The sequence below is a fragment of the Pongo abelii genome, chromosome 2 (assembly GCF_028885655.2).
Source record: "Pongo abelii isolate AG06213 chromosome 2, NHGRI_mPonAbe1-v2.0_pri, whole genome shotgun sequence".
NCBI lineage: Eukaryota > Metazoa > Chordata > Mammalia > Primates > Hominidae > Pongo > Pongo abelii.
Window position 1 is genome coordinate 123,452,255 of NC_085928.1, and position 25,968 is coordinate 123,478,222.

Sequence of the window (25,968 nt, forward strand, 5' to 3'; positions counted from 1 at the left end):
AAATGGCATTCTATTTTTTGCACCCTCTTCTCCTTGTGATCTTACATCTTCACTTAAAAGCAATCAGGTGCGCAGGTGAAGAGATAGGAAAAGAGGGCTTTTAATAGCTTTTGATATGAAGATTCTGTCTTCCTCCTTAAAGGCTAGCCCACACTTCTGTGATGTCTGGTGATGTTTTCAGTTCCACCTTTTGTGTTTTAAGAATTGCACCTTTAAAATTAAAAATGCCTTAAGGAAGGACAGCAGGGTATCTGGAGGTGGCATAAATAGAGATGAATGCTCTTCAAAATCCACCTGATTTATTCTGTCAGTCAATTGCAATGTAGTTGTCTTCCAACACTAGCCTTAGGTTTCAGCATACACAAGTCTAGGATAAAGTGGTCTCTGTAAAGAGCATCCACAGGAAGCATGCTGCCCACTTGGCAATGCAAGGTGGTTATTTGCTTGACTATACCATGCTCTCCTTCTCCTTCCAAGGGGCCTTTGGATAGGCTGATGCTATGGAGTTGGAATCTTAAGCTGGAGGATGAGCCAATCAAAGTCATAAAGGGAAGCCATATGTCACACACTTGGATGTCCATGTGTAGACATCAAATTGAGAGTGTCAGAGGCAAGGTCAAGACCAGGATCTTAGCACCAAGGTTACAGTGGCAGAAATCAAGACTAAAGTAAGTGGAAAAAATATGTGGAAGTGGCAGAGGATGGTGCCTGAAGAGGTGGAATGGGAGAGGACTCAGAGTGTAAGTGTTATGAGAGAACATTATAGATGAGCGGTGCTCAGCTGCAGTGTCCTAGCCAGGTGGGCCTCTGACTCCTGGCAGCAAATGGGATGGCGGATGCAGCTGTTGAGAATGCCCTGCAGAATAGCCAAGACATTGATAGGGTCTTCTATGCAAGGATAAGATGACTCTTCCTTACACTGCCCCACAGCAGTTGGTTTGTAAGAAAAAATTCCCCAAGATTTTAAGTCCTGGGTATGCATGGGTACCTACAGCTCTGACATAAAGCCATATGACTCTTCTACAGAAAGATGAGAAATTGGCCGATGATGCCACGGTGGTGGTCACTGGAGGCACCTGTGGTCAAAGGGCATGTGCATATCTCTGCTTTGACCTTTATTCCTCGGCAGAGCAGAGGAAACTTCTGCTCACAAAGTTGCGTGTGTCCTGCTTCAACATCACAATTTAAGGGAACAAAAATGACATAATTTTGTCTGAGTCTTGAGGAGGGACTCTGGGAACTATGGGTGTTTATTAATATGCTTGACTCCTCATTTCATGAATAGGGTGGGGCAGGAGTGGTGACTGGCCCAGGCATAGGACAAGTGAATGACTGGGACCAGCAATTGATTCTGTGAGACTAGCCCTACCCAAAAAAGAATAGCGAAACAAGAAGGCAGGCCAAATCAGAGACACCATGGGAATGCCAAGGGTCTTACAGCAGGGATATCACATATGTACACCAAGTGAAGAGGGCCTGAGAAATGACTAGATTAGGAACCAGATCAGTGCCAAAGTCAGTAAGAGACAAGGAAGGAAGTGAGTAGTATGATGGTGTGGGGAGGCAGACAGATGTGCTATCATTGCCAAAATAATCAGGAATATAATTTATTTATTCAATATATCATGCAGTTATTCAAGGAGTCTTCATTCATTCATTCAACAAATATTCAAGTTTTTAAAATGTTCTAAGTTCTGAGCCTAAATATTGGTATGCAATACTACCAGGACCTAGACACCAACATGGTGCTGTAGTTCTATGACTTGAAAGAGCATTATGAGAACATATGGGGAGGGCACCAAAGGAGAAAAGAGAAGCCTTCCTATTGGCAGAGAAGGCTGAGTTGAGGTTTAGGGACAAGTAGCAGTTAAGTAGAGGACGCTCATTTGGGGCAAAGGCCAGGTGGCAAGCATGCCAACAGTACTTTTGGGAAGCCATATGACATCAGACTGGTTGGGACATACAGTGATAGGTGGGGCATGGCAAGGGATGAAGATTTCAACAAAAGCAAGGGCCATAACCTGATGGGCCTCCTGAGTCATGGTAAGGACTTTGGACTTTATTCTAATGGCCGTGGAGAGCTACTAGAAGGGCTTTTAGCAAGAGAAACTCAATTTGAGCTGTGCTGAGAAAGATCACTCAGGCTACAGGTTGCATAATTTAGGGCTGAGACCAGGATGAGCTGGCCTAGAAGGTGGCTGTTGAAAAACAGATGGGAGAGAGATTTGGTTGTCAAAATGGTGGGGCTTGATTATTGGCCAGAGACTTGAGGAAGACGGAGGAAGCGAAAACGAGTTCTACGTTTCTGGATTGGATAACAAGGGTGGATGGTATAGTTATTTGTCTGTTTGTGGAACTAAGAGGAGAATTGGGTTGTGGAGGGAGGACAATGAACTCAATTTTGGATATGTCTGAGGGTTGGAGGTGGCAGGGGGATGCCCTGCTTTTGCACTAATCCAGTGCCTGTCTGGGTGTGTGGGCAAGGCTGTTTATAGCACCAAGCACAGGCTCATCATCAGTTAACAGCCATGGCTTATTTTTCTCCCTGGTATAGAAGAGGATCTGGACTGAGGATGCAAGGAACTTGGGCTGGAATATGCCAAAGAAGTAAACCTTGAGTTAGAATCAAGATGTATGGTAACAAGATTTAGCTTCTGAAGGCAGAGACAAACAAACACAAATCGAAATATCTCAGTGTAAAAAAAAAAAATCACAGAATTTCACTTGCACCAATGGTTTTGTTTTACAAATTCCTTGACATGCTTCTGTAACAAAGCAATTGCTTTGTTGCTGTTTTCAGCAGGCACTTCCTGCAGGGCACACCTAGAAAATGGTGTGCTTCATAAAAGATATGCCGTCTCCCTGGGCTCTGATCTTCTTCTCCTCGGGTCAGTATTTCACTCTTGTCAGGATATTGCCTGATGCCTGCCTGTCTCAAACCCCAGAAGAGAGCCATCTGTTGAGCTGTGGAATGTTCTCAGCCACAAGTCATACATCATTATTCTAGCCAGGTCATGCTGTTGCTTGTAGAATTTTTTATAGATAGAGGCTCAGCTTATGTTCTGAATTAGACTCTCTCATCTGCCTGTGGCAAATTGCGGCACGTGTTAGTGGAAACTCCCTCTTGGGTGGTGCTTGAAATATTTAGGATATTATCTGTTTAGACATTCTACTACTCCTTTTAAACAACTTTCTCCATTCAATCTTTGAAAGCCAAAGTGTGTGTGTGTGTGTCTGTGTATTTGTTTGTTTGTTTTGGATTATTTCATACCAAAAGCATTTTCCATTTTCTTATTAGGAACTTTCTCTTTGTCCAAAAGGAGAAAAAGAAAAAAAAAAACTTGTAGAGAACACACTAAGTTTTTTTAAAAAAATGGCCTGTTTATACTTTAAAGGTTGTATTATGGCATAACATATTTGTAATTTTGAACTTTTAAAGAGGGAACAGTTTTGAATTTAGCCGAGTATTAGTGATGTCGCTAAGGAATACTTCCATTTAATAGCTTTGAGTGAAATAAATGCTCCAGCTTCAAGGAAAAAACAGCTAAAGGTAAATGGGGTGGCTAAAGGGAGAAACATATTACAGAGGCAGTTATGCAGGTTCATGCTACAAGTGCTGAGCCATTGTTATCTTTTCTTCTTGCTCTGAATGGATCAGGAGGATTCTACTCCTTGAGTTGGGTGATAGGAATTATTACCCTATCAAAGAACAGGTGGGAAGGGCTGAGCATACTGGCTGGTTGGGAAAGTCTACAGACATTGGGAATTTCCTTTCCTATGGTGAAGTTCACTGCAGAAGAAAAGCTTTAGGAATTTTAACATGCCATGGGGTTGAAAATTCTGGAAGGTTTTAGCTACAAGAGATTGAGGTGGAGCTATACTCAATCCTGGAGACAGAAGTGGAGTTAAATCAAGTAGCCACTGATGAAAGTCCTTCAAATGTGCTTCGTCATCCTCTGGATAAAGCCCAACCTTCTTAAGATCGTATATGGAATTTTTGTGATTTGGCCCTGATAATGTTTCCAGCTTTATTTTCTTGCCATCCTTATCCATCTCTAATACCTGGTACCATGTCATTCTTCCCAATGCTTATCCTCAGCTTTTCAAATAAGGCATACTGTTGTCAAAGAAAGAATATAACTAAATATAAACAAGCTATTCTCTGTATCTCAATTACAAATTTCTTGAAATAAATGAACAAATCCGACATAAAACCAAATTTGCTTCCTATTGAAGTTGGAAAATGTGTTTCTGAAACAAATATGACTTGGATAAATAAATGACCTTGCTGCCTTTTCCGAGGTCATGTGGTAGTTTGGTGATGAAGCACACCTCTCTTTTATTATCTGTAAAATAGGAATATTACAATTTACTAAATATGGCTGTTGAGAGAATAAAATGAGCTCATTCTTCTAAAGGACTAGTGATGGTACCTGCTGTATAGTTGTTACTAAATCGTGACCACTATATTAATCTAAAGGACTGACTCAGCCCCTTCCAATGGGTGATGCTTCTAGAAATAAGCATGAGCCCACAATGCTCTTACTTCCTTACTGTGCTTCTGAATGATTCCTCTGTGTGTGTTTATGTGCTCACACCCATGCTCTCGCTGAATAGCATGGCCTATACATCACACAGAGATTGTTTTCCAAAAGCCTGTTCCATTGTAATCTACATTTCCATCAACCTTCTACTGACTTTGCCATGCAGTTCAGATCATCACTTAGGTATTACTGACACCTTTGAGCACATCTGCTGAGAAATGTGCTTGGAGGGCTTACACATTTTGAGAGTGTGTGCATAATGATATAAGGTTCTAAATAATAAATTAAAAGATAGTTTAGAGCCCTCATTACAGCCATCTGTGTTAACTTCCCATTACAAATTAAAATATCTATTTTGACACAAGTTTAATTTTTTCCAAAACACCTGTTCTAAAAGGCAATGTACTTTTTACATAATGGAAATGGCAACACTTTGAAAATATTACACTTTACTGGAAAGTCAATTATGTTCCAGAATAAATGTTTTCCATGGCGGGCAGGGTGGGTAGTTCTCATACGTAATGAAGACCATCAATCACCAAACAAAAACCCTGCATCACGTATAAAGAACTCACCCACAGATTTCCTTTTCTTTCTCTTTCATTAATACTTTTAAAAATCAGCAACAAGTTCCTTTGGTTTTCTTCTCATATTTTACAAAAATCGTTGTAGAAGCCGAGGTGTGATCAGTTAACAACTGTTGACTTCTGAAAAAAACAACAAATCTTCCATCTTAAAGCATCCACAGAAATGGAAGCAATTTCCATTACAACCTTGTGGATTAGGCAGCTTATTTGTACAATCCATTTTCCTTCACGTTGGCTACTCATTTCGTAAATAATTCGGTCTGTGTGGTTGTGCAATATACTGATATTTCACTAATTTTTCTGTTAATCCAAATAGCATCAGGCATTGAATGATGTAGGCATTTTTGGAAACTGACTTCAGTACAGACTAAAATAAAAGAATTCTGGATTACAATGGCTGTGCCATTTTCTAGGCATCATTTACTGTAACTGGGTAGCAAAACAAAAAACCAGTGTTTCCTTAAAATAAGACAATTGGCAAGGCCTGTCACAAGAAGTGAAAAGATTTCTCTTCCTTCTTGGTTTCCTTTTAACTATCTCTATAAAACAAAGGAATTGCCAGAAACCTTTGGATGCTTCCTCTGTCTTCATGAAAAGGACTACTTAATTGAAGTTACCGAACTTCTTTCCTTTTGCATTCAAAGGTCACCTCTACCCCCTGGGAGAGATGTCAGAGGAAAGATTTCTGCCTTCCAAGAGCCTTAGAGAATTATGATCATCTGTCTCCGTGTATAATATACTCTCCTTTGAGTACATTAAAAAGCCATAACATGCAAAACATACAGTGCATGTTCTTTACTACTTTTCAAATATAGGTTCTTTGAAGGCATGATGGGTAAGTTCAGCGGTGGATGCAGGGCTGGATTTAAATACATTTCTGAGCCATTCTAAGATTCTGTGATGTTGTCTCTTGCATGATCTAAGGTATTGCTCCGAACATCACTTCTATGGGCTGACTGCCAACTCCATTCTTATGTTTATTTCTGCACTGTTCCTTACTCAGGCAGTTTCTCATCCCTTTTATGCCCTCCTCCTCAAAAGTGGAAAGGTCTGGAGGGGAGAGGGAGCCTGGCATTTTGGGAGGAACACAATAATTGGCTGTGATCTGGATTTCACATTGTTGAGTTGACAGGTGTGAGTGAGAAGAGAATGGAAATCGTGGAGAGTCATGTCAACTTTGCAACTGAATTTGAACTTGATCCTAAGGACAAGGAGGTGCCAATGAGCATTTTACAGACTAGCCATATGGTAAGATTTTAGTTTTAGAAACATTACTGTTAATTCTGGGTAGTGGGAATATGAGTGTTCATTTTACCATTCTTTGTACTTTTCTGCATTTTCAAAAGTCTGACTCAAATGGAACTAAACAAATACAGCTCTTCCTGGCTACAGAGTTGAGAACAGATTAGAAGAGATGTGACACATATGTCAGCTGGAAATTTGTGACAGTAATTTAGACAGAGGACAATTATGTGTTAATCAAGGCAGTGCCCCAGTAGGAATGGAAATACACAAATGGATTGAGGCACATGTCGGAGGTAGAAATGGAATTGGACGTGAAGGGGAGCGAAGGAAGTGAGTGTCATTAGGTTTCTGGAAGGTCAACTGGGTGAGTGATAACGGTCCACAAAGGGACACGCAGGGAAGATGATTATGTCCGCTTGGGACAGTTGGAAGGGCCTGAGAGTCATCTTAGTAGAGGTGCCCTACAGGAAGTTAGATGTTTCAATCTACAGCTTGGGAGAAAGTTTGGGAGTACAGATTTAGATTTAGGCATTGTCAGTTTGTAGAAGCCATAGGAATAGGCGAGATTACTGAGAGAATATAAAGAGTAAAAAATAGGAAGTTTGAGGCATGAAACTCTGAGAGACATCTATAGGTATCAGGATGTTAGAAGAAGGAGACTAACAAGTGGATGAAGAACTTGTTTTACAAGGAAAAATGTCACCAATTGTGGCAAAAAGGTCAAGTGAGATAATTCTGAAAAATCTTTTTTTTTCTTTTTTTGAGACTGAGTCTCCAGCCTAGGCTGGAGTAGCCCCATCTCGGCTCACTGCAACCTCCACCTCCCAGATTCAAACAATTCTCATGCCTCAACTTCCGAAGTAGCTGGGACTACAGGTGTGTGCCACCATGCCTGGCTAATTTTTTTGTATTTTTAGTAGACATGGGGTTTGACCATGTTGCTCAGGCTGGTCTCGAACTCAGGTGCTCCTCTCACCTCGGCCTCCCAGAGTGCTAGGATTACAGGCATGAGCCACCATGCCAAGCCTGAAAAATCATCTTTGATTAAATTTAGCAATAATGACATTTTTGAGAAGAGCAATGCTGGTAGAATGGCAAGGGAAGAAGGCAGATCGCAAAATTTAAAAAAATCAAATAATAATAACAATAGCTACATTTTTGATAGCTTATTTTGTGCCAGACACTGTGCTAAGCTCTTTATCAATATTGCCATATTTTATATTCACAGCAATCCAATAAGTAGAACTAATATTTATTTCACTTTACTTGAGAAAACTGAGATGTAGAGAAATTAAATACTATGCCCCCAATCACACAAATCAGATGGAGGAAGAATGACTCTGACTCAAGTCTACTTTAACCCATAATTCCTAATTTTATTAGAGAGAAGAGAGGGACAATGAGTGTCCACCTGCTTTCAACAGTGAGGGTCTGAGGTTCGAGGGAAGGCAAGAGAGAACCAGAGGGGCTAGCTCAGGAAGAAGAGGGGTTTTGTCTGTCTGCTTGTTTGTTTTCAAGATGGGATAACCTGAAGTATATTAAATACTGATGGAGAAGAACTGGTAGAAAAGATCTGGAGAGAGAAGGAAGGACTGACCCACAGGATAGGTTTCCTGAGGTGGTAGCACAGGATGGAATGGGGTCCTGAGCATGCACTAACGTTCTCACCATAGCGATCACAACAGTGGGGATCCCACATTGGGGAACTGGGCAGTAGATGGGTGAGGGAGGTCTTGCCTTATGGCTTCTATTTTCACTGTGAAGGAGGAGGTGAGGAGATTTTGTCAGTAAAGAGGGTGATGCCCAGGTAGAAGCTTTGCTGAGCATGAAGTTGCCTGTGTGGAGGAGGGGAGAGTGCTGACCAGGGAAATGCAGAAAGACTCCAAGTAGTGTGTAAGGCCCAGTGGAGGCTGAAGGCCGCAACTTTGTAGTGAAGCTAATCTTGGGCAGAAAGGAGGAGAGAAAGGCACAGTCTGTGCTTGATACTTAGGAAGAATGTATTGAATCATGCAAAATTCGGTAAATAAAAGAGGGGAGTGGGGTGGGTGGGGGGTGGGGGAGAGTCAGAGGATGGGGGAAAGAGGACATGGGACTGGGGAGAGACAAAGAGAGAGGAGCCCCGATGTGGCTTTGGAGGCCTGGAACACCAGGATTGTTGAGAATTCCAGTGTTCCCTGGGCTCGCTGGCATTGCTTTATCTGGATTTTCATTTTGTGGAAATCCTCCTGGGTCCTGGCCAGTTCACGCAGTGACTTTGTAGTTCACAGCAGTGACTGACAGCTTCGCAAACCAGGCTTGATGTCTGACAGACAACTACATCTCTGCTGCTAAGTGCTGGATCTGAATTTCTGCATAGCTTTGCAAACCCCAGCATGGAGGTTCCTCGCAGGACCTTCAATTTTTGCCCGACTCTCTTCGTTCTCTTATCAAATTTCAGGATGGCATTTCAGGCATCATTTTCTTGTCAGGAAGGGTTGAACCCAGTTGAAAATTCAAATGCAGTAAGGGGTCTTGCTTGGAAGGAACTGTGTGTTTCTAAATCAAGGCTGGATGGCTTTGAGGCTGGAGGCTGGAATCTTCCTTCCATGGGGGTCTGCTCCTCCCCCAGGGAGAACAGAGTCACTTTGGTGGGCACGGACATATTACTTTTGGTACTTTCAACCTAACTCCTAATAGACCATGTCATCACTCACAATTGACCTTAGATCATGGGGGTCTTCAACCAAGTTGGGGAGGAGCTGAAAGATGACAGAAAGAAAGATTTTAGACAAAACTGCTCTAGTTCTTGGTGGATCCTTGTGAATAAGTGCTAATGTCATCAATGAAAATTCTGGGACACCATGCCAGTTTTCAGATGAAACTTTTTCCTCTTTGACAGTTGCAAACAAATCACACTTCCATTTTATTCATTCACCAAATATTTATTGAATACCTACCATGTTCTAGGCATGGTCTATTGTAATGGTTCCCCTCACTTTATGCTTCTGTGGTCAGACATTTTCTCCTGTGATTAGGACCAAATATTTGGAGGAGGGATTAAAGCTCTTGTTTACTGAGCACCTTTTACAGCCTGTGCTATATGGTCTCCAGGCCCACCAAGAATACATCAAGGTAAGAAGTATTATGCTCATTTTATATATCCAGAAACTGAGATTAGACATATGAAGACAAATAGCAGGACTGGGATCTGAACCCTTGCCTATCTGTTTTCAAAGCTCATAATCTTTCTACTTGTTAAGCTTTCAGAGAAGAAAAGCAGAAATAAAGTGGAGACTGAGTTTTCAAGAACGGTATTTCCTCACATAATTGTATTTTGGCATTGGAAGCAGCCATTTACTCCTTTATATAAATAAGGATCAATTTCTTAGCAGGTCATTTTCCTAGCAGTGAGACTGCATGTAAGGTTATAGACCGGCTAATTTTTTTTTAGTTGGGGGACAGGGGGTAAATGTAAAGAGCACATTTACAAGGTAAAGCTAACTGGTAAGCCCTTAACTACCTTGACAAGCTGTGTGGGTTGTAAATCCTCATTCGTTTCATCCACTTGGCACCAGTATAATTAGCTGATGTTAAAGAGACGTCAATTGGAAGAAGAAAAGGGAATTCTTCTTGGTTGAATATCCCTGGGGGCACCTGCCTATGTCACCCTATTTAATTGTACACATACCCTGCAAAGTAGGAGAGACATGTAGGAATTTACTTATTGCCCAAGTAAGAAAAAAATTAAGGATTTGGACTCCAGTGTGTCTGGCCCCAGAGTTCTAGCTTTTACCAGTCTTACAATTATAGAGAGCACTTAAGGGATTTTGCGGGGGCTGGCAGGGAGGACTGGAGGCGAGGGTTAGATGTCAACTCAGTAGGAAACAGATCCCCTACTCAATCTCCTGGGCCTTTGCTCTTTTCACCTTAATTTCAGAGTGATTTTTATTTAAAACAGCAGAAGCTGACTGTAGCTACATGCAACCTATGTGACTTTTCTCATTGGGTATTACAAGGCTCTATAGATCTTTCTCCAGAAACTTCTACCTCAGGTAATGTCGTAAGGTAGAAGTAGCAGTACTTTTGGAGTCAGGAGGCTCACTTGGAGCCCTGGTTCTACCGAGGAGCTATGCATCCTTGGGAAAGACTCTCAATTCTTTTGAGTAAAATCTTAAAACTCTTATTTTCTTTACATTTTAAATGGAAACACTGATACCTATGGTATTCAGCCATTCATCATTCATTCATTCATTAATTCATGTACTTGTCCCCATGCCAGGCACTATCTAGCCATGAGAGTTACAAAGTGAACAAAATAGACAGCATGTCTGTTCTGAAGAAACTCATATTCTAGTGGGGAGATTGATTGGAAACAATAAGCAAATACATTAACACAACAGTTTGGGATTGTTTTAAGTTTCATAGAAGAAAAAAAAATAAACATGGCTCTATGATGGAGATGGGTGGCATGGATGAGGGAGACCACTCTAGGTTGGGTGGCTAGAAAAGGCTTCCTGAGGGGTAACATGTGAACTGGGATCATAATTACAGAGGAAGCCAGTGGAGAGGAACACATCCCAGGGAAAGAAGAGAACAAAGGAAAAAGATGGACAGGTGCTTGGAGTGCTTGAAAAACAGAAGGAAGATCTTGGATGACAGATCCAGTGGCATAATATATGCATACTTTGCATGTTGTAAATAATTATATAATTCAAAGATTATCATTTTTTCTTCTCTTCATTATCTTTCTTCTCTTACCTTCATTATCTTTCTTCTCTCCCTCCTTTCTTCCACCCCTCTTCCTTTCTTCTTTTCAGTTTGTCTTTTGTATCAGTGCTTCTCAAACTCTGATTAAAAAAACAAGCATTAAACCAATAAAAACCTCATTTTTAATTTTTGTATTTCTAATCCGTTGTGGACTGGTACTTATGTAAAATGTCCCAGTACTGTCAAATAACTGCAGAGATTTCTAAATGCTGATCTTCATGTCTGCACCTCCCTCCTGGTGGGCTGGTCTCTGACAATTGGTGGACCACACCTTGAATAGCACTTTCCTAGATAACGGGGCTTTTCTGGCCCAACCCTGGCTCACAGACATAGTCATTGGGGATCACTGACCACTTAGCAAACTCTAATAATCCAATGTTTTGGTTTTATTTAACACTCTATTTAAATGGGGCCCAGGCTCCAAAACCACACCCCGGACATCCATGTAAGCAAATCGTATTGCAGGCCTCCGTGTGTTGCTCTCTGATTTCTACAGATCCTCCAGACTCTCAGGGACAAGGGCCTGGAGGCTGGTATAAAGAACGCCCCTTAGTTTTTCCTGATACTGTTGTATAATAAAACAGCCTAATTAGCCTAGAGCCAGGGCAGCCTTATGGGAGATTTCATACATAATCTAGAAGGAAAGCAGCGACAGGCGGGCTTTTCCCACTAGGTCTCAATTCCTTTTACTAAGTTTGAAAAGCCGGGGGAAGTGTCCAACAAGGATAGAATTCTTGCCAAGGTGAATTTCCAGCTGGCTTGAAAAAGCTTGAGCAAAAATGGCTGACTCTTAAATGGGGAATGCACAAGGTTATTAAAACTATCAGAGTGCACCTTGGGGCATTTGTAGCAGCCAGAACGAGCTGTGAAACTACGTGTTGGAGAGGTGAGGACCCCATGCCAGGTCTGGGTGATGAATAAAGATAAGGATGCCAGGTTCCTGGGGGAAATGCTGTTTTTCAAGGGTGACACAGAATTTCTCTGATACCTCAAGCAGTGCACAGAATTTTTAGCCCCTGGAGAGATTTCAGTCTTGACCAAAAAAAAAAAAAAAAAATCAGAGACTATTGGCTTCTGCAGACAGAAAACAGTCTTCTCATTTTGTCTTAATTTTCGAAACAACTAAAAATCGAGCAGAAATTGTTTGGAAGACTTCCTCAATGGAGTGTTCCTCTAGGCAAGGAAATGGAGTTGCTCTGGAGTTTTTTGAATAGCTACTTTTGATTTGGCAGACATAGCCCATTAACCTTTTCTTGGATATTTTTCTCTCCCTGTGATTAAAAAAAAAAAAATTCCCGGAAATTTAAATATTTGAAAAGAGTTTAGAAGTCAACTAAAGGAACTATATGTTATCATTCAGTTTCAGTCTCCATGGGTACAGGTGTCTGCACCAACTTGAAGCTTAGTTCCAAAAAAGGAATGTCATGTTCATGGAGATTTAAAGGAGAGTAGTAGGTAAAAGCTTTGGACTTTGGAGTCATATAGATTCAGTGGTGAATTTTGACCCTGCCTTTTCCTAGCCCGGGTAAATCATTTCACCTCTCTGGATCTCTATCCCTCATGTGTAAAGTGGAGTAATGATAATACTAATGAGTGGCCCTTGTTGCCCCATTAAATGAGTTAGATCAAGAGAGCCCTCAGCACAGTGCCTGGCATACATTACAGAATGCTTCCAATTAATGCCTCATGCTATCATTTTGTTATTCATTATTACTTTCTTGGCCAACTCAAATCCAGGGGACTGCTTACCAGTCCTGTCCTCTGTTGACACCTTGCTCATGTAATAATTGGGCTACTTCCATGCTTTTGGTTGCCCTACTCCTTTCCATCAGCATGTGGATTGTTTTTATTTGTTTGATTTGATGCAGGAATAAGCTTATATACTGTTGTTCCAGCTGCTACGGTGGACATAGAAAATGGATTAAAAATGCAGAAGGGGATTGATATTTATCAAAGACTCACAAAGGACACAACCTATTTAATCTCATTTAATTCTCACAGCAGCCCTTCGAGGTAGGTATATTACTCTTGTTTCACAAATAGGGAAAGGAATCCTGAGATGTTAAGCGACTTGTCTAAGCTCACACAGCAAATAGGTCAGTTTGCACCCAGCTCTTTGTGTCCCCTAAGATAATGTTTGTCTTACTGCACTATACCACCTTTTTGCCTTTGATGAACTCACGAGCTAGTTAGGTGAGAGAAAATGTGCATAATGCAAGGCAGGAGATAGACTAATAGAAAGCTGTCACATACAAGTTGGAAGGGGAGTAGCAGAACACACCAGCCAGCTTGGCTGCCTTGCCTATTCCCCTTCCCTGAGGTTGTATATCCACGACAACTACTGTGTAGGTGGTGGAAAACCTGTGCTGTCTAGATCAGTGGTGGACCCTTGACAGCCAGTGCTGTCTAGATTAGTGGTGGACCCTTGACCCAACTAGGGACAAGATTATTCTCTTTATTTTGCTTAAAATTTTTTAAATTATTTATTTTTTACTTATTTATTGAGACAGTCTCGCTCTGTCACCCAGTCTGGACCTGAACTCCTGGGCTCAAGTGATCCGTCCATCTCAGCCTCATAAGTAGCTGAGACTACAGACATGCCCCACCACACCAGCTCTCTCTATTCTTTAAGGACATAAAGACTATAGTTGGTGGGTGTTTGAATTGAGAGATTACATAGACCAGGAATAATACACTAGTCTTCTATTATTGTGTAACAAATTACCACAAATTTGGCAGATTAAAACAGTACTTATGTATTAGCTAATACCTGGCCCTGTGTGGCTGGATTCTCTGCCCAGGGTCTCAGAAAGCTGAAATAAGGGCATTGGCTGATCTGGGTGCCTTTATCAGGGCTCTAGGTAAGAATTCTTTTTTAAGCTCTCTCAGGTTGTTAGCCGAATTCAATTTTGTGTGGTTGTAGTTGTAGGGCTGACATTCTCATTTCCTTGCTGGTTGTTGACTGGTGCTGTTCTTAGTTCCTAGAGGCCACTTGCGATCCTTGTCCTTCCTCTCTGAAGACAGTAATGGAGAATCTTCCTCCGTTGAATTCTTCTCATGATTTTCATCTTTTTTCTCAGGGAGAGCCCAGACTCTTTTAAGGTTCACCAGATTAGGTGAACCATCTGCCTAAACCCCTTTTCTTAAGGAGAAAGTACGATACAATCTAACTGAATCAAGGCAGGGAAATCCATGGTATTCATAGTCCTGGGGATTATGCAAGGCCCATGCACCAGGAGCTGGGAGTTTTGGGTGTCACTTTAGAATTCTGCCTAACACAGATGGGGTTGCCATTTGGGAGCCATATGCAAGCAGTGCTGGGAGATCTGGAGGGGAGAAGAGGAAGAGAAGTGGAGAGAAAGGAGGAGGGGAGGGTAGAGGAAGAGACAACAGAAAAGAAATTTTCCTTATGGAGGCTCCAAATGAGAATGTTTCCTTCCTTGCCTTTTTCAGCTTTTACAAGCCATCTAAATTCTTCCGGTCTTGGCCTCTTCCTTCATCTTCAAAGTATGTCACTCCAGTCTTTGCTTCTGTCATCACACTGCCTTTTCTCCTATGTTGACAAATTTCCCTCTGGCTCCCTCTTACAAATGTACTTGTGATTATATTTGGGGCCCATTGGGCTAATTCAGGATAGCACTCCCACCTCAAGATCCTTAATCACACCTGCAAAGTCCCTGCAAGTTAACATTTACAGGTTCCAGGGATTTGGACCTGGATATCTTAGTGGGGGTAGGGGCAGGGTGTGGAGGTGGGGGAGTTATTCAGCTCACAAAAGTACATGTGGACTCTTAAGTTCCATGACTCAAGTTCAAATCTCAACCCTGCTGTTCACTAGCAACGTGACCTCAGACAAATGATTAATACTTAGCCTTTCTGTGTCTCAGTTTCATTATCCCTTAAGTGGGGATAATTATAATAATGTATGCATTGATCATTTTTGTGAGGATTAAGTGAGGAAATTAATGAAAAGTACTTATCCCGGAGCACAGTAAACATTTAGTAAATATTGGTGATTATAGTTTCCACTGATGTTATTTAGAGCTTATGCTGCATATTTGTTGTTTTAGCCTGCCAACATCCATTTTCTTCTGCTGCTGCTAATAGCGCCTCTGTTTTTCTTGGAGAACTTCCTTTACCTCACTCTCAGTTCATATGGTTTAGGAAGGGCTGAATTCAGTACTAGCCCCAGGACTGTGAGTGGGAACCAGGTCTAAACCCACCAGTATAATTTCCTTGCCTTGGTCCCAGGAATTGGTTCAATGATGCATGTATGAGCTAAATTGGTCCAAGCAGTGTGACTCTCTGGCTTTTCCAGGAGCAACTAGAAAAGAAATATTTTAATGGAGTTGCTGAAAGCAGAGTGTGTGAAGATACAGCTACTGGCAGCCCTTTTTATCTTTAAAGTTTTGCCACACTGTAGAGCCGACCTGGAAGGTGGGAAGCAGAATTAAGGGAAGGAGAGACACCCCTGAAGTTTGAGGTTAAGCTTCAAATACAGCTGGTCCTGAAATCAGCACTTTTGTGGTCTGTCCAGTTATGTGAGCCAACAAAGTTCCCTTCGTCAGTAAGAAGGGAACTTTTATCTGAAGGATTTCCAGAGTCACGGGATTGGGAGACCCTTTCTTTCTCTTTGAGTGGAGACAGAGATTTATTGGCCATTTCTAGGCTTCAGCCAACTTTTAAGAACCCAGAATCCCCAGCCATGTGTGCATAGCCCCAGAATATTATTACTTGGGTACAGTAAAGTCCCTAATATTCTCTGTCCCCCTTGCACAATAACAGTGATAACAATGATGGTATCTATTGAATGCCTCCCTTGTACCATCCATAAGGATTTCTCATCCTTTCTAGTAGTTGCAACAGCACTCCAAGGGAAAGATTATTTTGCAGATGGGAAATGGAAGCACTGGGAGGTAAATTTTCCAAGGCCAAATAGCAAATGCTCAGCAAAAGCAGGGGTCCATCACAGGGCTTTCTGGATTCAGAGCCTGTCCCTTTCCTACACTGCTGCAATAACTCCCACAGCCAGTCTGGGAGAAGTCCCTACAATCAGGAATCAAGTGACTGTTTGCAAGAGCCACAGCCACTGGGCCTTTGTTCCTGGAGGGTGGGATTCTCCTCTTGTTCTGTACTTTTTTTTTCAGAAGAGGCTGTAGGCACATAGACTCTAAAAGCCTCTTCTATCTGAATAGGTTCATCGAGCATTCTGTCCTTCCACATTTTCCCCTGTTTTATTTAAACCTCCTCATGTGTTGGATTTGTGTCTAAAGGATTTTCTTTAGTGTTCAAATTAGGCATTATATGCTCTTGAGAATTATATGCTTACTAGATTTACCATTCTTTTATAGGAATACATCTAAAGTGAGATGTGAGACACAACGTAAAGCAAATAGAAAGTAGTTACCACCTTTCGAGCTGTCATATTCCAAAACAGATAATAACAGCAGTGGGCCAGTGAATAAAAAGCATGAATAAGCACACACACATATATGTAAGGATAAAACACTGTCTTGTGATGACAAACAAAGTTGGACATGAGATATATTTGGATCTGAGCTCTATGCCCAGTACTTTCAAACTCTAGGCAAATTACTTGATCATTTACCTCTCAGGCCCCTCAATTAAAAATTGGGATGATAAAAACTCCTCATAGGGTCACTGTGAGGATTGCAACTATTATGCGGGAGAAAATGAGAGCAACAGCAAGCAAGAAAGAGAGTCACAGAGAGTCATAATAAATGCTACCTGCTTGCCTTTTGCTAATGCTAGTTTGATGTGTGTGCTGTTATTTATTAATACAAGTGTCTGAATAGGTAACACCTAACTTTCCAATATCTTCTTTTAGTCCCTATTTTAAAATTTTAATTTATAAATTTAAATATTTCTGTTCTCACTCTCATTTTCTCTCATTTCCATTTTTCTTTGCATCTGCCTCACCCATCTCTCCAGACTTGCTTTCTTCACTTTTCCATGCATATAGCTACAGAGTTGTCCCACATCTCCTGAGTTTCCAAGTCCTCAGTTCAGAAGAGTCACTAGTAACTATGCATCCCAATTCCAAGATCCTGGGATAGGGATTGACAGGTCCAACTGTCCAGTTAATAATGGCTAGAAAGTTGGGTCAGGTCAGTAGAGTCAGGGCTTCAAAAGCACACTGATTTCCTGGCAGCTCTCAGAAAAAGAGAATCAGGGTGTGTTGATACCATATAAAGATTTCAGAGAGCCATGAAAGTTGGCAAATGAATAGATATGAGATTTGTGTGAAATTTGTCAAAACACTTGACAGCAATTTTTTGCCTTGTTCTCTCTGCTGAAACCAGGGGCCACCTGGACTTCAGCTCTGATTCTTGTACCAGCAGTGGGTCTTGCTCTCCTATGGGCTGTCTGCCGAGGTCAAGAACCGGCTCCTGTTCAAATATGACCCCCAGAAGGAGGCAGAGCTCCACAGCTGGATCGAGGGACTCATCAGGTTCTCCATCGGCCCCAACTTCCAGAAGGGCCTGAAGGACAGGATTATCTTATGCACACTCATGAACAAGCTGCAGCCGGCCTCAGTCCCCAAGATCAACCGCTCCATGAGAACTGGCACCAGCTAGAAAACCTCTCCAACTTCATCAAGGCCATGGTCAGCTACGGCATGAACCCCGTGGATCTGTTGGAGGCCAACAACCTGTTTGAGAGTGGGAACATGATGCAGGTGCAGGTGTCTCTTCTCGCCCTGGTGGGGAAGGCCAAGACTAAGGGGCTGCAGAATGGGGTGGACATCGGCATCAAGTACTGGGAGAAGCAGGAGTGGAACTTTGATGATGCCCCCATGAAGGCTGGCCAGTGCATCATTGGGCTGCAGATGGGCGCCAACAAATATGCCAACCAGTCGGGCATGACCACGTCCGCACAAGGAGGCATCTCTATGACCCCAAGAACCACATCTTGCCCCACTATGGACCACGCGACCATCAGCCTCCAGATGGGTACAAAGAAGGGTGCCAGCCAGGTGGGCATGACGGTTCCCGGGACCCAGCGGCACATCTATGACACCAAACTGGGAACCAACAAGTGTAAGAACTCCTCCATGTCCCTGCAGACGGGCTACACTCAGGGCGCCAACCAGAGCAGCCAGGTCTTCGGCCTGGGCCGGCAGATATACGACCCCAAGCGCTGCCAGCAAGGCACAGTGGCTGACTGGTCTCCCTCGGGTGCTGGGGACTGTCCCGGCTCGGGGAAGGCCCCTGAACATCCCCCTTACTACCAGGAGGAGGCCGGCTACTGGGGCTCCCAGCACACTCTCTCCCCAGCTTGTCTCCCCGTCTGGGTTTTGGGATTTTTCTGTATTTTCATCTTTTTTTTTTTTTCTTAACCTGTTCAGTGCTGCCAATCAACCGAGGGTCTGTGAGTGGCGGTGTGGGATCAGGCAGCAGGGCTCTTTCCCCCTTGCCTTGGTCCTTCACAGGACTGAGCACCCGGCTGTAGGGGGAAGGGTCAAGGCTGTATTCCGATATGTGTAGGGTGAGGGTCCCTGCTGGCACGTCCAGGCTGTGGGCTGAGCTGTGCTGGGGAGAAGAGACCTGGGCTTGGAGGGAACTTGTTCCCGAAGGTTTCCAGTTGCCTCACCTCTCGCCCCTTTTGTCAGCCGATCAGTTTGTGGTTTCTGTACCCGCAAAAGTTTCAGGAAGTATTAACAAAAGAAAAATACATTTTTTTTTTTCCCCCAAGGAATGGGGCAGGGACGGTGGCGAGGGTGCTGGGAAATTAGTCCCTGGGAAAGGGGGCCCGGCCACGATGCTAAATATCTCAGGTTCTCAAGTGGCTGGCTTTCCCTAGGACCCTCAGACCAACAGACCTCAGATCCTCCGACCTGCACCATGGCCCTGTGGGGAAGTGAGGCCCATACAAGGAAGTAGAATTCTGAGTTGTTGGGGCTAAGCCTGACCCCCTCTCCATGCTAACCCCCACATTGTGGCCTCAGTAGGGTTTTGTTGTTGTTGTTGCCCAGGCTGGAGTGCAGTTGTACGATCTTAGCTCACTGTACCTCCACCTCCCGGGCTCAAAGGATTCTCCTGCCTCAGCCTCCCAAGTAGCTGGGACTGGAGGTGGTCCACCACGCCTGGCTAATTTTTGTATTTTTAGTAGATACTGGGTTTCACCATGTTGGCCAGGCTGGTCTCGAACTCCTGGCCTCAGGTAATCTGCCCGCCTCGGCCTCCCCAAGTGCTGGGACTGTAGGTGTGAGCCACCACGCCCAGCCCCTCAGTAGGCTTTAAGGAGCCCCCAGCCCTACTTCTCCCATTCTGGGCCTGACCAGCTATACTGCTCCATCTCTCCCGGCCACACACTCTGCCAAGTACTGCACAGGGATCCCCACCCAGGGGTCCTGCTACATGAGATAATGTGAAATATGACCGTGGACCAAACACAATAAAACCTCTGTTTGTAAGAAGGAAAAAAAAATCGCCATACTGCCCAAAGCAATTTATGGATTTAACACTCTTCCTATCAAGCCACTAATGTCATTTCTCAAAGAATTAGAAAAAACTATTGTAAATTTCACATGGAACCAAAAAAGAGCCTGAATAGCCAAAGCAATCCAAAGCCAAATGAACAAAGCTGGAGGTGTCACATTACCCAACTTCAAACTATACTATAAAGCTACAGTAATCAAAACAGCATGATACTGGCACAAAACAGGAACATAGGCTAATAAAACAGAATAGAGAGCCCAGAAATAAAGCTGCACACCTACAGACATCTCATCCTTGACAAAGTCAACAAAAATAAGCAAAGAGGAAAGGATTCCCTTTTCAATAAGTGGAGTTGGGATAGTTGGCTAACTATATGCAGAAGAATGAAACTGAACCCCTACCTTTCACCATATACAAAAATTAACTCAAGATGGATTAAAGATTCAAATGTAAGACCTCAAACTATAAGAATTATAGAATAAAACCTAGGAAATACCGTTCTGGACATCAGCCTTAGGAAAAAAATTACGACTAAGTCCTCAAAAGCAATTGCAACAAAAACAAAAAATTGACAAGTGGGACCTAATTAAAGAGCTTCTGCACAGCAGAAGAAACTATTCACAGAGTAAACAGACAACCTACAGAATGGGAGAAAATATTCACAAACTATGCATCTGACAAAGGTGTAATAACCAGAATCTATAAGGAACGTAAACAATTCCACAAGCAAAAAGCAACTAACCCCGTTAACAAGTGAGCAAAAGACACTTCTCAAAATAAGACATACAAGCAATCAACAAACATATGGAAAAATGGTCAACATCACTAATCATTGGAGAAATGCAAATCGAAACCATCAGGAGATACCATCTTATACCAGTCAGAATGGCTTCATTAAAAAGTCAAGAAAACTATAGATGCTATTAGACTGTGGAAGAAAGGGAATGCTTATACACTGTTGGTGGGAATATACATTATTTCAGCCACTGTGGAAACCAGTGGCGATTGCTTTGGCGATTCCTCAAAGAACTTAAAATGGAAGTGCCACTCAACCCAACAATCCAATTACTGGGTATATATGCAAAAGAAAATAAATCTTTCTAAAAAAAGACATGTATTCATTTGTTCATTGCAGCACTATTCACAGCAGCAGATGTGGACTCAGCCTAGGTGCCTATCAACGGTGGTAAAACATGGTACATATACACCATGGACTACTGTGCAGCCATAAAAAAGAACAAAATCATGTCCCTTGCAGCAACATGGATGCAGCTAGAGGCCATTATCCTAAGTGAATTAACGCAGAAACAGAAAACAAAATGCTACATGTTCTCATTTATAAGTAGGAATTAAATATTGGATACTCACAGACATAAAGATGGCAACAACAGACACTGGGGAGAAATAGAAAGGGGAGGGAGAGGACAAGACTTGAAGAACTAATTGTTAGGTATTATGCTCATTACGTGGGTGATGGGATCATTCCCATCCCAAACCTCAGCATCATCCAGTATATCCATGTGACAAACTTGTGCATGTATCCCCTGAATCTAAAATAAATGTTGAAATTATTTTTAAAAAGAAGGAAATTCTAACACATGCTATCACATGGATAAAACTTGAAGACATTATGCTAAGTGAAATAAGAGAGTCACAAAAAGAAAAATACCATATAATTTCAACTATATGATGTACCCAGAGTAGTCAAATTCATAGATAGAGAAAGTAGAAGGGTGGCTGCCGGGGTTGAGGGGTCAGGGTGGGTTGATGGGAATTGCAATTTTGCAAGATAAAGAGTTCTGGGGATTGATTGCACAATTATGTGACTATATTTAACACTACTGAACTGTATTTATAAATGGTTAAGATGGTAATTTTATGGTTTGTATTTTTTTAACCACAATTCATTTTTTAAAAAAGAATAAGTAAATGAGGAAATAAAAGTAGGGCAGGGCTTTGTGTAAATTGATAATGTCCCATGGACCGAGGAATATGATTAACTCAATCCTTCCCATGACACATGCACATTGAAAAATATGTAGGCCAGTTCTTGTGACCCTTGCTTTTCCTAAAAGCCTCACACTATGGGAGTAGACAGATAAGTGACGCTTAGGTTCAATCTTTGTGTTGCTTGCAACCCTGTTTTCTATCAGATGAGCATGGTTGATTCTGATAGATTTGGAGGTTTTATGTTCACATTCTTTTCTCCCATCCACTATTTCTCAGCTTTGAATTGGCAAGATTTATTATAGTTACAAAGTTCTATCTTCCCCTTCTCTTTGTTCAATTTGATTTTGTTTAATTTAAACCTTGCTTTCTCTTTCTCCAGATTGTTTCGGATTCAAACTTGATATCAAAGCACTGGCAGATCACCTAGCCTTGGCATGGCTTACAAAATTAGGCTTTGCACCATCACAGTCACTTTGTGTAGAGATATTGAGTATGGCATTGTTTCTCAGCTGTCATAGGTGGTCTCAATGTGCTACTGCAAGATGGATAGTGTTCTTTACATGGAATCTGAAATAGTCATGCAAATCCGAATGTGTATGTTGGGTACGAGGCTAGAGATGGTAGTATTGAATACAGGTCCTAGCTTAGGAGCACAGATGGTCTAATCATTGTTCATGATTCCCAGTTAGGTTGGACAGTTCTCATGGCTAATTATGTACTCAAAGTTCTATTCTATGTAGTGCTTAAGTTGTTTTTTTCTGATTTTACAAAAGGAGATGCATTGAAATTTCCTTAAATTGTGAACTGATTTGGTGATACAGTTTCACTGATGGAAATAATAAGGAACTGTATAAAAACATTGTTCTCTTTCCTGAATTGCTCAACTGAAATGCTTAAAGTCTTCCCAAAACAACAACAACAACATGTTGAGATTAATGGTGCCTTTTCTATTGGTATCTATTTAGATGCTGTGACATGAGTGGAAGAATTTTATAGTCTTTGTCTTTGATAGAGTTAGATAATTTCTCTGGTCTTGGCCTGCAATGTTCTGATTCTGTACTGCAGTAAAAGTTCAAGAGTTCTTAATAAACAAGTTGGAGATTCAATAGGGCATACAGACACAACAAAGAGAGAGAGAGGGAGAGTGTGTGTGTGTGTGTGTGTGTGAGAGAGAGAGAGAGAGAGAGATAGAATCAAGATCAAAGTAGTCTAAGAAACACTTTGTCCATGGCATGGTCAGGGAAATACGTAGGAGACACTGTTTTTTCTAAGGAATAATGATGATCTGTGATGCTGTCTGTGATAACCAAGGACTTAGGGGTTTCTTTGCTGGCCAATGTAGTAAAGAGGATATGAGAGATAGAAAATAAACCCTGTTCTTACTATAATCAATAATATCTCCATTTCTTATAGGCACCAGCCTCCCTAAGCCTGGCCGCTTGAGAAGCTAAAGCTATGAATTATGAGTAACTGTTTGTTACTGTTATTTTTATTGGGCAGAAATGGAGCTGGTAAGGAAAAATAATTGTCTTAAAAAACAAAATGGATTGATAAATGCTATAACATGGATGACCATCAGAGACATGCTAAGCGGAAGAAGCCAGATACAAAAGACCACATATTGTATGATTCTATTTATATGAAATATCAAAAAAGGGCAATTTTTAGAGAGAAAGTAGATTAATGATTGCCTATGGCTGGGGATGAGAACAAGGCATGACTGCAAATGGATAGAAGAAATCTTTATTGGCATGATGAAAATGTTCCGATACTGAATTCAGGTGATGGTTGCGTAACTGTAAAATCATTACAATCATTACTAAATATCATTAAACTGTACACTTAAAACAGCTGAAATGTATGGTAACTAAAGTGTACCTCAAAATTTATGTTGAGAAAGGAAGGGGAATATGCCAGACAGAAGCCATAGGTTTTTTCCATTTGAAATTGTACAAGTTGGCCCTATAAACCATCTCTTCTTTTGCCTTCAAACTGAAGGAAAGTGGATTCCCAGTGTCAGGAGACAATCACTTTCTATTGTAGAAATTGCCTGAAATGCCATTTAGCAACTATTTAGGACTGAAGGGGCTGGATATCTTCTATCATGGCACTACACTTGTCATAGATGTGCCCATTCAATGCCAGATAATGGTTTCCTGCCTGCATTGCTGCTTCATTGGTGGGCTCTCCGTCTTCTCAAGCATGGTCTTGTAACCTTGAAAATGGTCTCTCCTGGACAATGGGATTATCACCTCTCACCATAGTACAGTGCATTTTATAAACTTATCACTTATTGTGTCATGATAAAATGATGTTTTATCTGTGTCCTGCCCAAAATATAAGCTCTTCCAGGCTGAGAGGCTGTGTTGTATTCATCTCTATGTGCTCAGGACTTGACACAGAGTAGGTGATCGATACTGGTCAGAGATGACTTTGTTTGCCAAAGAGTTGCTATTGAGCTGGAGAACAGTGGCATGATCATGGCCCACTGTAGCCTAGACCTCCTGGGCTCAAGTAATCCTTCCGCCTCAGCCTCCTGAGTAGACGGGACTACCGGTGTGCTCCACCACCATGCTTTTAATTAAAAAATTTAAAAATTTTTAATTTTTTGTAGAAACGGAGTCTCACTCTCCAGCTCCTGGCCTCAGCATTGGTTAGTTTTGCCTGTTTTTGAATGTAAGTTAACAAATCATACAGTAGGCATTCTTCTGTCTTCTGCTAAACAGTATGATATTGATTCAATCATATTTTTTTCTGTGATTCAACTTATTTTTACTGCTGTTGGATATGTCATTGTGTGACTATACTAAAATTTATTTATTCATCTACATTGATGGGCATTTGGTTAATTTCCAACTTGGGCATATTTATGAAAGGTGCTATTATGAATAATACTGTACCTGTCTTTTGGTTTATGTATATATATGTATTTTGGGGCAAGGGAATGTATATACCTAAGGCTAAGATGGCTGGGACATAGGATATGTATATGTTCAGCTTTAATAGATACTGCCAAATAGTTTTCCAGCCAGTTTGTTCCAATTTACACTCTTGCTAGCAGTGTGCGAGCATTCTAATTGCTCCACACTTGGTATTAGTCCATCTGCCTTTTTCATCCTAGCCTTCCTGAAGCGGGTAGCACTATTACAGTGTGGCTTTAATTAGTTCCTGACAACTAATGAGGCTGAATGACTTTTTGTATGTATGTTGGTCATTTGGATATTCTCTTGGTCAAGCATTTGTTCAAGTATTTAGCTCATTTTCAATTGAGTAGTCCCTGTCTTACTTAGTGATTTGCTTGAATTCTTTTTTATTCTAGATATGAATCCTCTATCAGATATATGTTTTGCAAGTACCTTCTCTCACTCTATGGGTTGCTTTTTCACATCTCTTTGTTGAACAGAAGTTATTAACTTCAAAATAATTCAATTTATTGTTTTCCCCTTCTTGGTTAGTTCTTTCTGTGCCCTGTGTAAAAAAGCTTTTCAGATTCCAAGAGAAGTGGAATTTTATTTCATGCTCAATGAGGAAGGCACAGCAGGAAAGTGACATGATCACCTTATGTTTGTAAAAGTTCACGTATGCTGCTACTTAGATATGAGAATAAAGGAATTCCATGCAGGGGTCAATTGCAACAGCCCAAGTGAGAGACGATGAGATGATGGCTCAGGATTGACAAGGCTCACAGATGGGTTGGCTGCATTGAGGTGAAGGAAAAGGAGGGAATGAAGGGTGATCTTCAGCTTATAATTTAGAACTGAGTAGGTAATGATGCCATTTACCGAGAGGTGGCACTGAAGGCACTTTGAGATATACAAAGAGTGATTTTCAAAAAAATGAGATACATTTTGTATGTGTCAAGTTTGAGATGTCTCTGGGGCACCCAAGTGGAGACATCTGGGGGCATCTAGATACGCTGGTTTGGAGCTCAGACTTAGGCAGGAGTGCGCATGTGGTAGGGGTTAGGGAATCTGAATTCAAAGCCCTTGGAGTCCTTCCTGACTGGTCTGTAGGAAAATTGATCACTCTTTCCTTTACCTGCCTCTGTATTCTGTACAGATTTCTGTCATGGTATCAGTAAATCTTTCTTAAAAACAAATTTGTCTCACTCAATTAGTCTTGGAATTCATTGAGAACAAGGTATCTGATAATGTCCCTGTACATTGCATGAGTCATTAATTTTTGTTAACCAGATGAATGGGTTTCTTAAAAAAGAAAAATACAGAACTTAAAAATAAAAAAAAAATAAACAGGCTTTTAAAAACCAAAACCTACCATTCAACTAGAATTCACAAAATGTTCTGCAAATTCCAGTAATAAGTCAATAAGACAAGAGAAAGCTTCAGTACTTGAGCAAATAGAACAAAGTTTGTTTCCAGAACGTCTAAATTGCCTCCTGACAGTGAGTAATAAAATGATTCTGTGCTTGGTGCC

The 25,968-nt window shown here is 41.5% G+C and overlaps 1 pseudogene; it reads left to right on the top strand.

Moving 5' to 3' along the window:
- The first annotated feature begins 1,979 nt into the window (after positions 1-1,979).
- LOC100458507 (calponin-2-like) lies at positions 1,980-21,961 on the top strand (annotated as a pseudogene).
- Positions 21,962-25,968: the final 4,007 nt, after the last annotated feature.